Consider the following 12,356-nt stretch of genomic DNA (forward strand, 5'->3'; position numbering starts at 1 on the left):
ATATAAGAGCCCAGCTCCAGTTTTGAACATTATTTTAAGAATAGGGGTCCCCAAACCTTAGTGTCTTGGAAGAGACGTTCAAGTTTGTGTAGTGATCAGAAGAAACGCCAACTTCAAACACTTGATATTTCAACATTTGACATTAGTTCACACTACCCACATTGTATAGGCTTAGAGGGGTTATCCCAAACATTCGAACACTACTTCCTTCCAAAGACAGGACCACTGTCTTCAGGTCAGGTGCAGTTTGTAATTATCTCCATTCACTTCAATGGAACAGAGTTGCAAAACCTGCATCCAAACTGGGGACAAGAGTGGTGCTGTCTCTGGAAGAAAGTGGCCGTGTTTTTTTCCAAGGCTGGGTTCACACTGCGTTATTGCAATCCGTTATTAGAAAAAAACTGATGCGTGTGTGCATCCGTTTTTCCATTGAATTCCATTATAAAAAAAAACGGATCAGTTTTTTAAAGGGACACAAAAAGGAGGTTGACTACGTTTGTGTACGTTAAAAAAACGGATCAGTTTTGATCTTTTTTTTATAATGGTATTCAATGGAAAAAAAGGATCAAAATGGATGCACACATCCGTTTTTTTAACATAAAAAATTTGGATTGGAAAAACGTAGTGTGAACCCAGCCTAACACTGGATAACCCCTTGCTTGCAATATGAATATGTCTGTAAGACGACGTGACAGCTTTGGCAAGGAATGGTTGAGGATTTAACATCTGACAATAATGCCCTGAGGCCCGTATGTAAGGAGCATGGGGGCGATCGCTTGCATCTCACAGGAATCTCACATTTCTGTATCTTTTGTAGAATATGGGATTGAAGGTTTAAAGAGAAAATCTGGCGAAATTTTCTTCTTTGAAATCAACTGGTCTCAAAGATCTGAAACAAAGATTTGTAATTTACTTCTATTTAAAAGAGATATCGTCTTCAAATACTTATCAGCTGCTGTATGTCCGTCAGGAAGTAGTGTATTCTTTTCCAGTATGACAGTGCTCTCTGCTGCCACCTCTGTCCATGTCAGGAACTGTCCAGAGCAGCAGCAAATCCTCATACAAAGCCTCTCCTGCTCTGGACAGTTCCTGACATGGACAGAGGTGGCAGCAGAGAGCACTGTGTCAGACTGGAAAAAATACACCACTTCCTGCAGGACATACAGCTGATAAGTACTGGGAGAATGGAGATTTTTAAATAGAAGTAGATTATAAATCTATATAACTTTCTGATTTGAAAGAGAAAAAAAAATCACTGTTCCCCTTTAAGACAAATTCTAATGGAAGATAAGAAAATTCTATTTGTACTCCTCTAAAACTGTCTAAACTAAGAACATGAAATAGTTTTACCTCATTCCCTCCTACTTCCCACCCTGCCATCATTCAGATCAGGAGCTTAAGAAGCCTCTCCGCCACATAGCACTGAAGAATAAAAGTGTTTTTCTACATCCTGGAAGCACAGCTCGATTTATATAAGGTACAGCGTGTCTCCTTGACCCAACAACTATCCAACAGCACCAGCAGGTTTGAATGTAAAGGGTAGAGAGGAGGGAAAGACGACAGCTGTTTCATGGGCAAAAAAAAACAAAAACTGTGCTGTGGCCACCCCTTTCGCTCCTCTACCCATGTGCACCAAGTGAGCTGAACTAAAGCAAAAGAGTACTTAAAGTTTGGCGAGTGCCGCTGGCTTTATTTCTCTACTAGCTTGTGGCCTCTCATGTCTGTATCGCTATCGGTTGAGCACCACCGATGGCCACAATGTTTGGCTTGCATCACATCATATACTGCACATTGCCATTTCCCTATCTGGGCTGTTTCCTCTGAGGTGGTGGATAGCAGTGGCGGCTCTGTCCCCTCCAGGTATAGTACGGAGTTGTGTTTCAAAACTGTACCCCCGGACCGCATCTTACTCCACGTCACTCTCCTCTCTGGGTGGGAATTTATCAACGCTTTGTTTGTAGGTTTAGGTGTAAAATTGCTTCAACTGCAATCTCCTATTTGCTCAAAAATTTAAGAGACTATCGTTGTCTATTACCGATTTCAATTAATAGGTCGGAAATGGATTGACGTCCTCAATCTGTCGACAGGATTATGGTTGTATAGTGCCCCTTTTTGAACAGGCTGTATACTTGTCCTGGCCGCAACAAGATGCCCAATGACATGGACCAAACCAGCTTGCTCCATGACAGCGACGTACATCCTACAGCCACTCTCTAATCTCACAGCATCGCTGCCAGGTTGTTGGCTCTGCACTTGGGCTGGCACTGCCACGTCCCTGCATGCCTTACACTTTGGCAACTATTCTCATTCATTGCGTAACAGCCATAATTACAGTCTGCAGCGGTGTATGGCTTGTCCCCTGGGGTCACCACACAGGCGAGCATAGACCTGTACTCTGACAACACTTGCTCCGAATAGTGGAACCATTTAGCCTGTGTTTTTTACATACTTTGTGCCTTCTCTGCTTTTATCATTTCTTGATAGACATTCTATGTACATACTGTATATAGGCTGAAGATTGTGTGGACACGTATTAAACACAATATAAAGGAGTACCCATTCAAACCAACAGGTGTCAGAAAATTATATAGATTTGTAACTTATTTCTATTTAAAAAATCTAAAGCCATCCAGTACTTATCAGCTGCTGTATGTCCTGCAGGAAGTGGTGTATTCTTTCCAGTCTGACACAGTGCTCTCTGCTGCCACCTCTGTCAGACTGGAGAAAATACACCACTTCCTGCAGGACATACAGCAGCTGATATGTAATTTACTTTTTAAAAATCCATTACTTATCTGTATAACTTTCTGAATCCAGTTGATCTAAAAGAAAAGCAATTTCGGCTTCGAGTTCCCCTTTAATCATTTTCATTTCTGCAGCATGCCGTGAGATCTTCCCTTCAGTGAGACATGAGTCCGTCCCTGGCACCACCTGCGCTGTGCAGCATACAAAGCTAACTCATTCTGGATAATATGCAGCTCTTGACTGCATTCAGGGCTTCAGAGCTGTTCCCAAAAGACGCTGGCTAGAAAAAAAAATCATACATCTTTCACATAGAGCCATGAGGTATAAAGGAAAGCACATGGAGACTCTGGTGACTTGGTAGACAAGCTGTCAGATAGACTCATCATACATGGCTGGCTGTGCATGTCGCTGTAGAGAGCACAGCGCCAGAAAGCACAGGCTCTCCAGAGTAAATTGTACAAGATACAGAAGCATCATCCCCTTAACTTAAAGGTCACTTTATTCACAGTGCACATTATGTAGTCACCGACTGAGAAGAGGGAATAAACCCTGTCAGTGACATCACCATACTGCTTAAAGAAACCTTTCCCGCTATTGCGTAATCCTGCTGTGTGCGTCTCCTGCACAGATCTCCAGGTCCATATAGTTTCCTGCCAGTAGAGGGCGCCTCGCTTCCCCTTAGGCTGCATTCACACGTCCCGTAAAAATTTAGGAACCATTCAAGTGAGCGCAGCCAGTCACATGATCAACCACCGCGAAAAAATAGGACGTGTTCTAATGCGGATTGCGGCACGGACTACAAACCGCATGTGAGCTGACAGGCATGGGGGGGGGGGGGAGTAGGTGAGTAGTTGTCTTCTACGCTCCTCCTCTGCTCATTGTGACGCGGATCATGTAATAATTGAGGCCCTAGGCTGCATTCATACGTTCTGTGAAGTTGTCCGTGCCCATGGGCAAATTTATAGCCCATTGTATTGTACTGGGCTATTCAGATGTTCAGGTTTTTCCCGATCTCCAATACGCTCAGTTCAAGCGGACTGTTCTAGCTAGCGGACTACACTCTCGGACCCGGAGGAACACTGAAAGCAGCCAGTGACAACCACATGTGGAGGAGCTCTGCAATTGTCACAGTGTATATGTGCCGCACCATGCCTGCTCTATAGGCTGCAATGAACCTAACTGCTTGCAGACCAGGCGCTCCGCTGTAAGATCCGCTGCTATTCCGCTATGTGTGAACCCTGCCTTAAACTGGAAGTCTATTAGTACAGTCAGTGACAGCCGGAGAGTCCGATGCTGTTGATGGTATCCAACCCCCCTCCCCTTGAGTCCACTACATATACAATCACCACCAAAAAAATGCATTTTGGTGGTCAGTAAGGGGTTAAAGTGACCCCCTCCCCCTTTACACTCACTTCTTCTCATCAGTGGACAAAGATGATACAGACAAGCTTTATACAGACATAGTAAGTGTGCAGCATCTAAGCTTGTGGAAGGTGCCGCGGGCCGCACAGAGTAAGGGCCCAATCCTACCGAACTGAGGTGTCACTTCCTTGGGCAGAGAGCAGAGATGTGCGAGAAATCCCAATGACTGAATGGGACAGGCGGAATGGCAAGTGGCGTCAGCAGCATGGGTTCCGCTTGAAATTCCGCCACTTTTGCACTAAGGGGGAGATTGACAATATCACTTTAAAGGACAAGTGCCATGAAAAACTTTTTCCTAGTAATTGAAGCACATTACAAAGTTATATAACTGTGTAATATGCTTCAATCACCTATCTGCCTCCCTTCCCTGCCATTTCCCCCCTTCCCCCCCCACCAGGAAGTGTCCTAACTCACACAGACCTAATTACTGTCCTCACAGTCACCAGGCAGCTCCTTCTTGTCAGGATGAGTCATCAGCAGGAGGGCTGCTCTAGCTCCTGTTACACCAGCCCCCCCTCCCCAGTCCAAGTGATGGCTTGCAGTTTTTCAACCAATGGGAGCTGAGCAAGCTGAGTCACCTGACAAGGCAGGGGAGGGGGGAGGCTAGTGTAACAGGAGAAGGAGCTGAGAGAAGAGCTTGGTGACGGCGAGGACAGTAATCAGGTCTGTGTGAGTCAGGACACTTCCTGGTGGGGGTGGAGGGGGGAAAAGACAGGGAAGGGAGGCAGATAGGTGTTTGAAGCATATTACAGAGTTATAGAACTTTGTAATGTGCTTCAATTACTGGGAAAAAGCTTTTCATGGCACTTGTCCTTTAATACAACTTTCTACCAGTCATATGATTCTCCAAGTGCAGGTTATGTAAGTGGTGTTAAAAATGTTACCGTTTTCAGGCTTTTACCAAAAAAACTATTAAGGGAAAGGGTTAGTAAAAAAAAAAAAAAACTTCCTGTACTCACTCGCTCCTGTTCCACAGGTAGCCTGTCCTGACTGTATACTGTGCACAGGACGCTGCAGCCAATCACTGGCCTCGGTGGTCATGTGACTGCTCTGTCCTGTATGTGATGTCACCACGGAACTCCTGCTGGGTGATCGGGGGAGCCCCGCCGCCTGACGCCACACACGCGGGGGAGCCCCGCCGCCTGACGCCACACACGCGGGGGAGCCCCGGCGCCTGACAGGACTTTCTTTTTTCTACTTCCCCAAGCAGTTAACATTAACTTTGCTAAAAGCTTGAAAACCCCCTTTAAGGGACACAGAGTGCAGCTCCTTGTGACTGTGGGGAGAAAGTAAGTGACCCCCAATAATAGGGCCACACCTTAGCATCACACCCCATGGGCAGCGGGTCACACTGTGCTATGTGAATGGGCACCGACTCCTTCCATAACACCTGCAGAGCCCAGAGGAATGACAGACACACGGATGCGCTCCGTTACTGACAAGCTACATCACGGATTATTAATAAAAATAAAAAACGCAATGACCCCGACGTGATTCGAACACGCAGCCTTCTGATCTGGAGTCAGACGCGCTACCGTTGCGCCACGAGGTCTGCAGAAGGCTGTCTGCTCCCCTCTGCTGGAAGGCCGCGGATCAGCAGCTCCCCCTCCCCACCTGCCCGGCCGTGGTCACGTGGTACGTGACTTGCAACCTGACAGACGCTGAGGAGACCGGGCGCCAGTTGTTACCACAGGAAAGAGGGCGGGAGGATGCCCGGCCCCGCACACTCCCACAGCTCGGTAACGCAACAGCGTGTACAAAAACCCTTCCCGGTTGTAGGAGCCACGTCTATAGACCTCTGCCCGTCCCGCTGTTCCCGCCCGCAGCCCTCCGCTCACCTGCAGACGAGGCGCAGCAAGTTTCTCTCATGTCTCACCACGCCCCTCACGTGCTGCGAGGCTTTAAAACTTCCCGCTGGACAAACCATCCGCCTCCTGCCGCAGGGGGGGCCGGCGCGTTCCAGGATGAGGGAGGACCAGTGGGTGTGAACGGCCGCTATTACATCGCCGTTCTCTCCGCTGTCCGCCCACGATAGCGCTGGATGTATCACGGGGGAGGCGTTTAATAACCTGCAGGTTTATGGTTTATACTCAACTCCCCTATTTAGGCATAAAGTGGATTTGTCCAAGTAATTTCATTTGTGTGTTTGTGAGCACACTTTACCTGTGCGGTTTATTTGCGGTTTGCCCTAAGAGAACCTGCAGTGGGAATGGATGGATTCACGTTTTTATTGCCCTCTTTAGGCCCCCTGCACACATCAGGAAAACCGGATTGATTTCTGCACCCATAGGGTTATATCAGGCAGGGACACCTTTCGGGATTTTTCCTGAAGGGTGTCCATGCTGGAAAATAAGTCAGAAAATTATAAGACCTGACCTATATTTGTCCTTAATTCTGGCACAGATGCCTCATTGAACTGTATGGGGGCACCGAGAATTCTGGATGTACAGGTGGGTACTAGCCTGAACCAGTAGCAAGTGCTGACGCTGGCCCTTTAACTGAACCTGCACCTAATCGGGAGCGCATACAGTCAAATGTGTTTGATAGGGCCTGGAGGGCAATATGTGGAGGCAGCATGACTATAAAGGCAGTAGAATGTGAGGTACTACGTGAGATCACTGTGGGGTCACTATTGGTTAGGGGGTTGTGTATGGCACGGAGCTTTCAGGCGCTTATTTTACATTTTATGTGGTGGTACTATATCCAGAGGGCACATTGTGTGGTAGTAATATATCCAGAGGGCACATTGTGTGGGGGTACTATATACAGAGGGCACATTGTGTGGTAGTAATATATCCAGAGGGCACATTGTGTGGGGGTACTATATCCAGAGGGCACATTGTGTGGTGGTACTATATCCAGAGGGCACATTGTGTGGTGGTACTATATCCAGAGGGCACATTGTGTGGTGGTACTATATCCAGAGGGCACATTGTGTGGTAATACTATATCCAGAGGGCATATTGTGTGGTGGTACTATATCCAGAGGACACATTGTGTGGGGGTACTATATACAGAGGGCACATTGTGTGGTAGTAATATATCCAGAGGGCACATTGTGTGGTAGTACTATATACAGAGGGCACATTGTGTGGTAGTACTATATCCAGAGGGCACATTGTGTGCTGGTACTATATCCAGAGGGCACATTGTGTGGTAGTAATATATCCAGAGGGCACATTGTGTGGGGGTACTATATCCAGAGGGCACATTGTGTGGTGGTACTATATCCAGAGGGCACATTGTGTGGTGGTACTATATCCAGAGGGCACATTGTGTGGTAATACTATATCCAGAGGGCACATTGTGTGGTGGTACTATATCCAGAGGGCACATTGTGTGGTAATACTATATCCAGAGGGCACATTGTGTGGTAATACTATATCCAGAGGGCACATTGTGTGGTAGTAATATATCCAGAGGGGACATTGTGTGGTAGTACTATATCCAGAGGGCACATTGTGTGGTAATACTATATCCAGAGGGCACATTGTGTGGTGGTACTATACCCAGAGGGCACATTGTGTGGTGGTACTATATCCAGAGGGCACATTGTGTGGTGGTACTATATCCAGAGGGCACATTGTGTGCTGGTACTATATCCAGAGGGCACATTGTGTGGCGGTACTATATCCAGAGGGCACATAGTGTGGTAATACTATATCCAGAGGGCATATTGTGTGGCGGTACTATATCCAGAGGGCACATTGTGTGGCAGTAATATATCCAGAGGGCACATTGTGTGGGGGTACTATATCCAGAGGGCACATTGTGTGGGGGTACTATATCCAGAGGGCACATTGTGTGGGGGTACTATATCCAGAGGGCACATTGTGTGGGGGTACTATATCCAGAGGGCACATTGTGTGGTGGTACTATATCCAGAGGGCACATTGTGTGGGGGTACTATATCCAGAGGGCATATTGTGTGGCGGTACTATATCCAGAGGGCACATTGTGTGGTAGTAATATATCCAGAGGGCACATTGTGTGGGGGTACTATATCCAGAGGGCATATTGTGTGGCGGTACTATATCCAGAGGACACATTGTGTGGTAGTACTATATCCAGAGGGCACATTGTGTGGGGGTACTATATCCAGAGGGCACATTGTGTGGTGGTACTATATCCAGAGGGCACATTGTGTGGTAGTACTATATCCAGAGGGCACATTGTGTGGTGGTACTATATCCAGAGGGCACATTGTGTGGTGGTACTATATCCAGAGGGCATATTGTGTGGTAGTAATATATTCAGAGGTGAGCCGGACCTCCTGCACAGTGATATCCTCCCTCTCCAGGCAAGATGTAGTCCTCCTCTCCCAATTCCAGCAGGATTAACAGGTGCAGCTACTTCCAACAGATGAAGTATAAAAAACTAATAAAATAATAAAAACATATATAAAAGGCTCAGCATTAATCGTTTCTAGACCGGACCGGTCTCTTTATCAGATAAAGTAATAACAATTATCAGATAAAGTAATAACAATCATCAGAGAATTGTGGGATTATTTAAAATAAGTAAACTTTTACTTTTGGTACTTAAAGCTAAGGCTCCAATTCGCTTACTGAATTTTAAATCACGGTGGTGCGGTCTATTTTTCAAAACGCTGCCCGGTTCCCCCAGTCAGCGCCAGTTTCTTCCTATGCACTGGAGGTGGGCCCAGCGCCCCCAGTGTAAAGTTATCCTCTTCCCTCGGTGATGCGGCCAGACTTGTAATGGCGAGGCGTCACTGCGGGGGTATCGTTATATCAGGGGCACTGGGCCCGTCTCCAGTGCATAGGGCGGGCTGATGTGCACATTAACAAACCAGCGCCAATCTTGTGAACCAGCCAGCTTTTTGAACAATAGACCTCGCCACTGGCATCTTTACGCTATTCCGGTCATGGTAATTTAAATTTGCTGTTTGATCTTGGGGTGGCTCATCTCTGACTTTGCTATGGGACCCATAAAATTTACTTATGCTCTCACCAAGCTTTTTCCATAACTTCCATAGATTTTTTAAAGAGTGGAAGTATTTACATAGAATCTCCTCCTCGCCATGGACATGCTGATGAGAAGGGGCATAGACATGGTGGTGAGGAGGAAGAGTACCTATTTACTACTGATCTGTTGGCGTCTCACCGATGCTTCCAACAAGAGTCTGCACTTGCACTGTTGATATGATAACACCACACTTATAGGACTCCACTGTGTGTAATAAGGTATATACTTTATCCACAAGGAGTAGTGTGTGATATAATGTGGTTTTACACCACTACCCTAGTACATTAACACAGATATAGGCTAAGTTTACACTACAGGATTTTGCGGCCGTCATTGCCGATAGCCATCAAAAAGACATCTGATATCTGCCGTTGATGACCCCCATAACAGGTCCTCAACTGGCGGACCGCAGAGGCCAGCTGTCCAGACCCCTGCTGCAGCTCAGTATACCTGTATATTGAGCTGCTCTCTGCACAGTAACTATGAGCGCTCGTAACGAGCGCTCACAGTTACCATGCAGCAGCACTGAAAGAGAGGGAGCCATTGGTACCTTCCCTATCAGTCACTTGTGACCGCAGCGGTCACAAAAGGCCGCTCATTGCCTCTGGTTTTGGTGCTCGAGTGACGTCACTGGAGCACCGGCACCAGGACAAGGGCAGAGCGGCCTCTTGTGACCGCTGCAGTGAGGCCACAAGAAGAGAAGAGGAGATGCCCGGACCCAGGTGAGTATAAGTGTTTATTTTTTTTTTATGTTATATGCTTTATGGGAGGAGGAGCACGCAGGGGGTCTATATACTACTGGGGGGGGGGCGCACTGGAGGGGGCTATATACTACTGTGGGAGCGCACAGGGGAGCTATATACTACTGGGGGAGCACGGGGGACTGCATACTACTGGGGGAGCACACGGGGGCTTTATACTACTGGGAGAGCGCAAGGGGGGCGATATACTACTGGGGGAGCGCACAGGGGGCTATATACTATCGGGGGAGCGCACAGGGGGCTATATACTACTTGGGGAGCGCACAGGGGGGCTATATACTACTGGGGGAGCGCACAGGGATGCTATATGCTACTGGGGGAGCGAACAGGGGGGCTATATGCTACTGGGGAGCACACAGGGGGGCTATATACTACTAGGGGAGCTCACAGGGGTATATATATTACTGGGACAAGATGGCAGCGACATGTTCACAGCAGCAGCAGGAGATGTCCGGACGAGGCCCAGGGTAGTTGAAGCACTCACCGCTTGGGTTACATCTCTGCATGCAGGATCTAGGCTGCCTGAGCACTGGAGTAGGAGGGCACCACAGCCTCTCACACTCCTCCAGCAGCAGGGAGAGCAGATAAGAAGAAAGCTGCTCGCTTCCACAGGAGGATCTCTGCAGTCTGACGTGGACGGTCACCAGAGCAGAGCCAGAAGATGTCTGATCACTGGCAGAGTTAAAGCAGTGTCTAAAGGGCCACTGATTTTACACCAGTGCCCACCGCATAGGTGGGCCAGACTTGCTGCGGCAGCCAACCCCTGGCTACCCCTGGCTTGGCTTGCTAGTGGAGACAGACTGGTGACATGTAGGCAGAGCCGGCGCATGCTTCCTAGTAGGCGGAGACGCAAGAGCAGGGAAAAGAGCAGCAGTGCGGAGAGGTAAGGCGCTCTGCAAGGCGGAAAGAGAGACGGCGCCAGGCTTGAACATGTGGACCGTCCAGCGTCAGAGACAGCGGGGGAGTCCAGGGAGCGGCAGCCTGGTGCACCGCTGCAGCCGGGACATCACGGGGGCTCGTATTACCAAATCTTGCTCATTTACCGAGTTACAATTTTTTGAAAATGATGAGCTTCTTCTACAAATTCTCCCAGACCAAGTTACTTGTAATCCAGGGCTTCACTGTATAATTTAATATAAACCATCCTAAAGTCCTAAACATATTAATATGTAAATGAGCAGAATAGGAGTCATTTTACATAGTTATTTATTATGTGTTTTGTTGCACAATTTGTGATATTTAAGGAATCGATGCCAGTATTAATACTAGCAGATAAATGCTGGCCTGCACTGTAAGCCAGGGGGAGCTGTGAGACCCTCTGTTATGTGTGAGCGACAAGCATCATTGCCGGCAGTCTGGTACAATGCTTTACTTACATTCTGTGTAAACCGGCTTCAGCTACATGGAGACTCTTTGCGGCATGACACTATAGGGGGGACATTTATCAAGGGTTTTGCGCCCAATTTTTGGTGAATAATTGCATTTTTCACCCATTTTTGGTCTAAGTTCTATTTATGAACCAGTATTCGACAGGTGAATATTTTTTTTTTTTAATCTGCCTGTTTTAAGTATTCAACAATAAAATACCCATAATCTGGGATTACCGCCCAATTTATCATTTGCGACTTTTTAAAAAGTCGCATAAACAGGCGCAGACCTACGTCTGGTCAGAACCAGGTGAATAAAACTGCGCAATTTTTTCATACAGTATTTGCGTCTTTTTAATTAGATACATTTACTATGGCAGTGCTACATTTTAATGAATCAGTCACAAGATATTAGAACAAAATACACACCAATCCCCATTATAATAGTTGCACACATTAGACTCCTTAGTAAATGTCCCCCTAAGCGCAGTTCGGTGGTAGCTACTTCCCACAAATCACAAACAAAAATCACGTACATGTGTGATCATGAGGTCCAATAGTAAATAGATGGAGGACACCGCCTGCCTCCAGAGTTACAGCAGTCTGGGGTCTATATTACCTTGCGGGGTCTGGTCTGGAGTCGGTGTCTGTTTAGTCATTCTGTTCTAGGGTTTATATTAAAGGGGTTATCCAGCGCTACAAAAACATGGCCACTTTTCCCCCTACTGTTGTCTCCAGTTCAGGTGCAGTTTGCAATTAAGCTCCATTTACTTCAATGGAACTGAGTTTCAAAACCCCACCCAAACTGGAGACAACAGTAGGGGGAAAGTGGCCATGTTTTTGTAGCGCTGGATAACCCCTTTAATTAAAAGGACAGGACAGGAGGTTGTATTTGTTTAAAGGGCTACAAAAACATGGCCACTTTCTTCCGGAGACAGCCCCACTCTTGTTTCCAGTTCAGGTGCGGTTGGCAATTAAGCTCCATTCACTTCAATGGAACCGAGTTATGGTCCCTTTACATGGAATGATAATTTGCCCAATCGATTGTTTATCGATTTTGAAGCAACAATTAGAT

The 12,356-nt window shown here is 47.1% G+C and overlaps 1 non-coding gene across 1 annotated transcript; it reads right to left on the bottom strand.

Moving 5' to 3' along the window:
• Positions 1 to 5,647: 5,647 nt before the first annotated feature.
• TRNAW-CCA (transfer RNA tryptophan (anticodon CCA)) lies at positions 5,648 to 5,719 on the bottom strand. Its single transcript has one exon. It is a non-coding gene; the product is annotated as a tRNA-Trp (tRNA).
• Between the last annotated feature and the right edge of the window lie 6,637 nt (positions 5,720 to 12,356).

This window comes from Dendropsophus ebraccatus, chromosome 11 (assembly GCF_027789765.1).
Source record: "Dendropsophus ebraccatus isolate aDenEbr1 chromosome 11, aDenEbr1.pat, whole genome shotgun sequence".
NCBI classification, from domain to species: domain Eukaryota; kingdom Metazoa; phylum Chordata; class Amphibia; order Anura; family Hylidae; genus Dendropsophus; species Dendropsophus ebraccatus.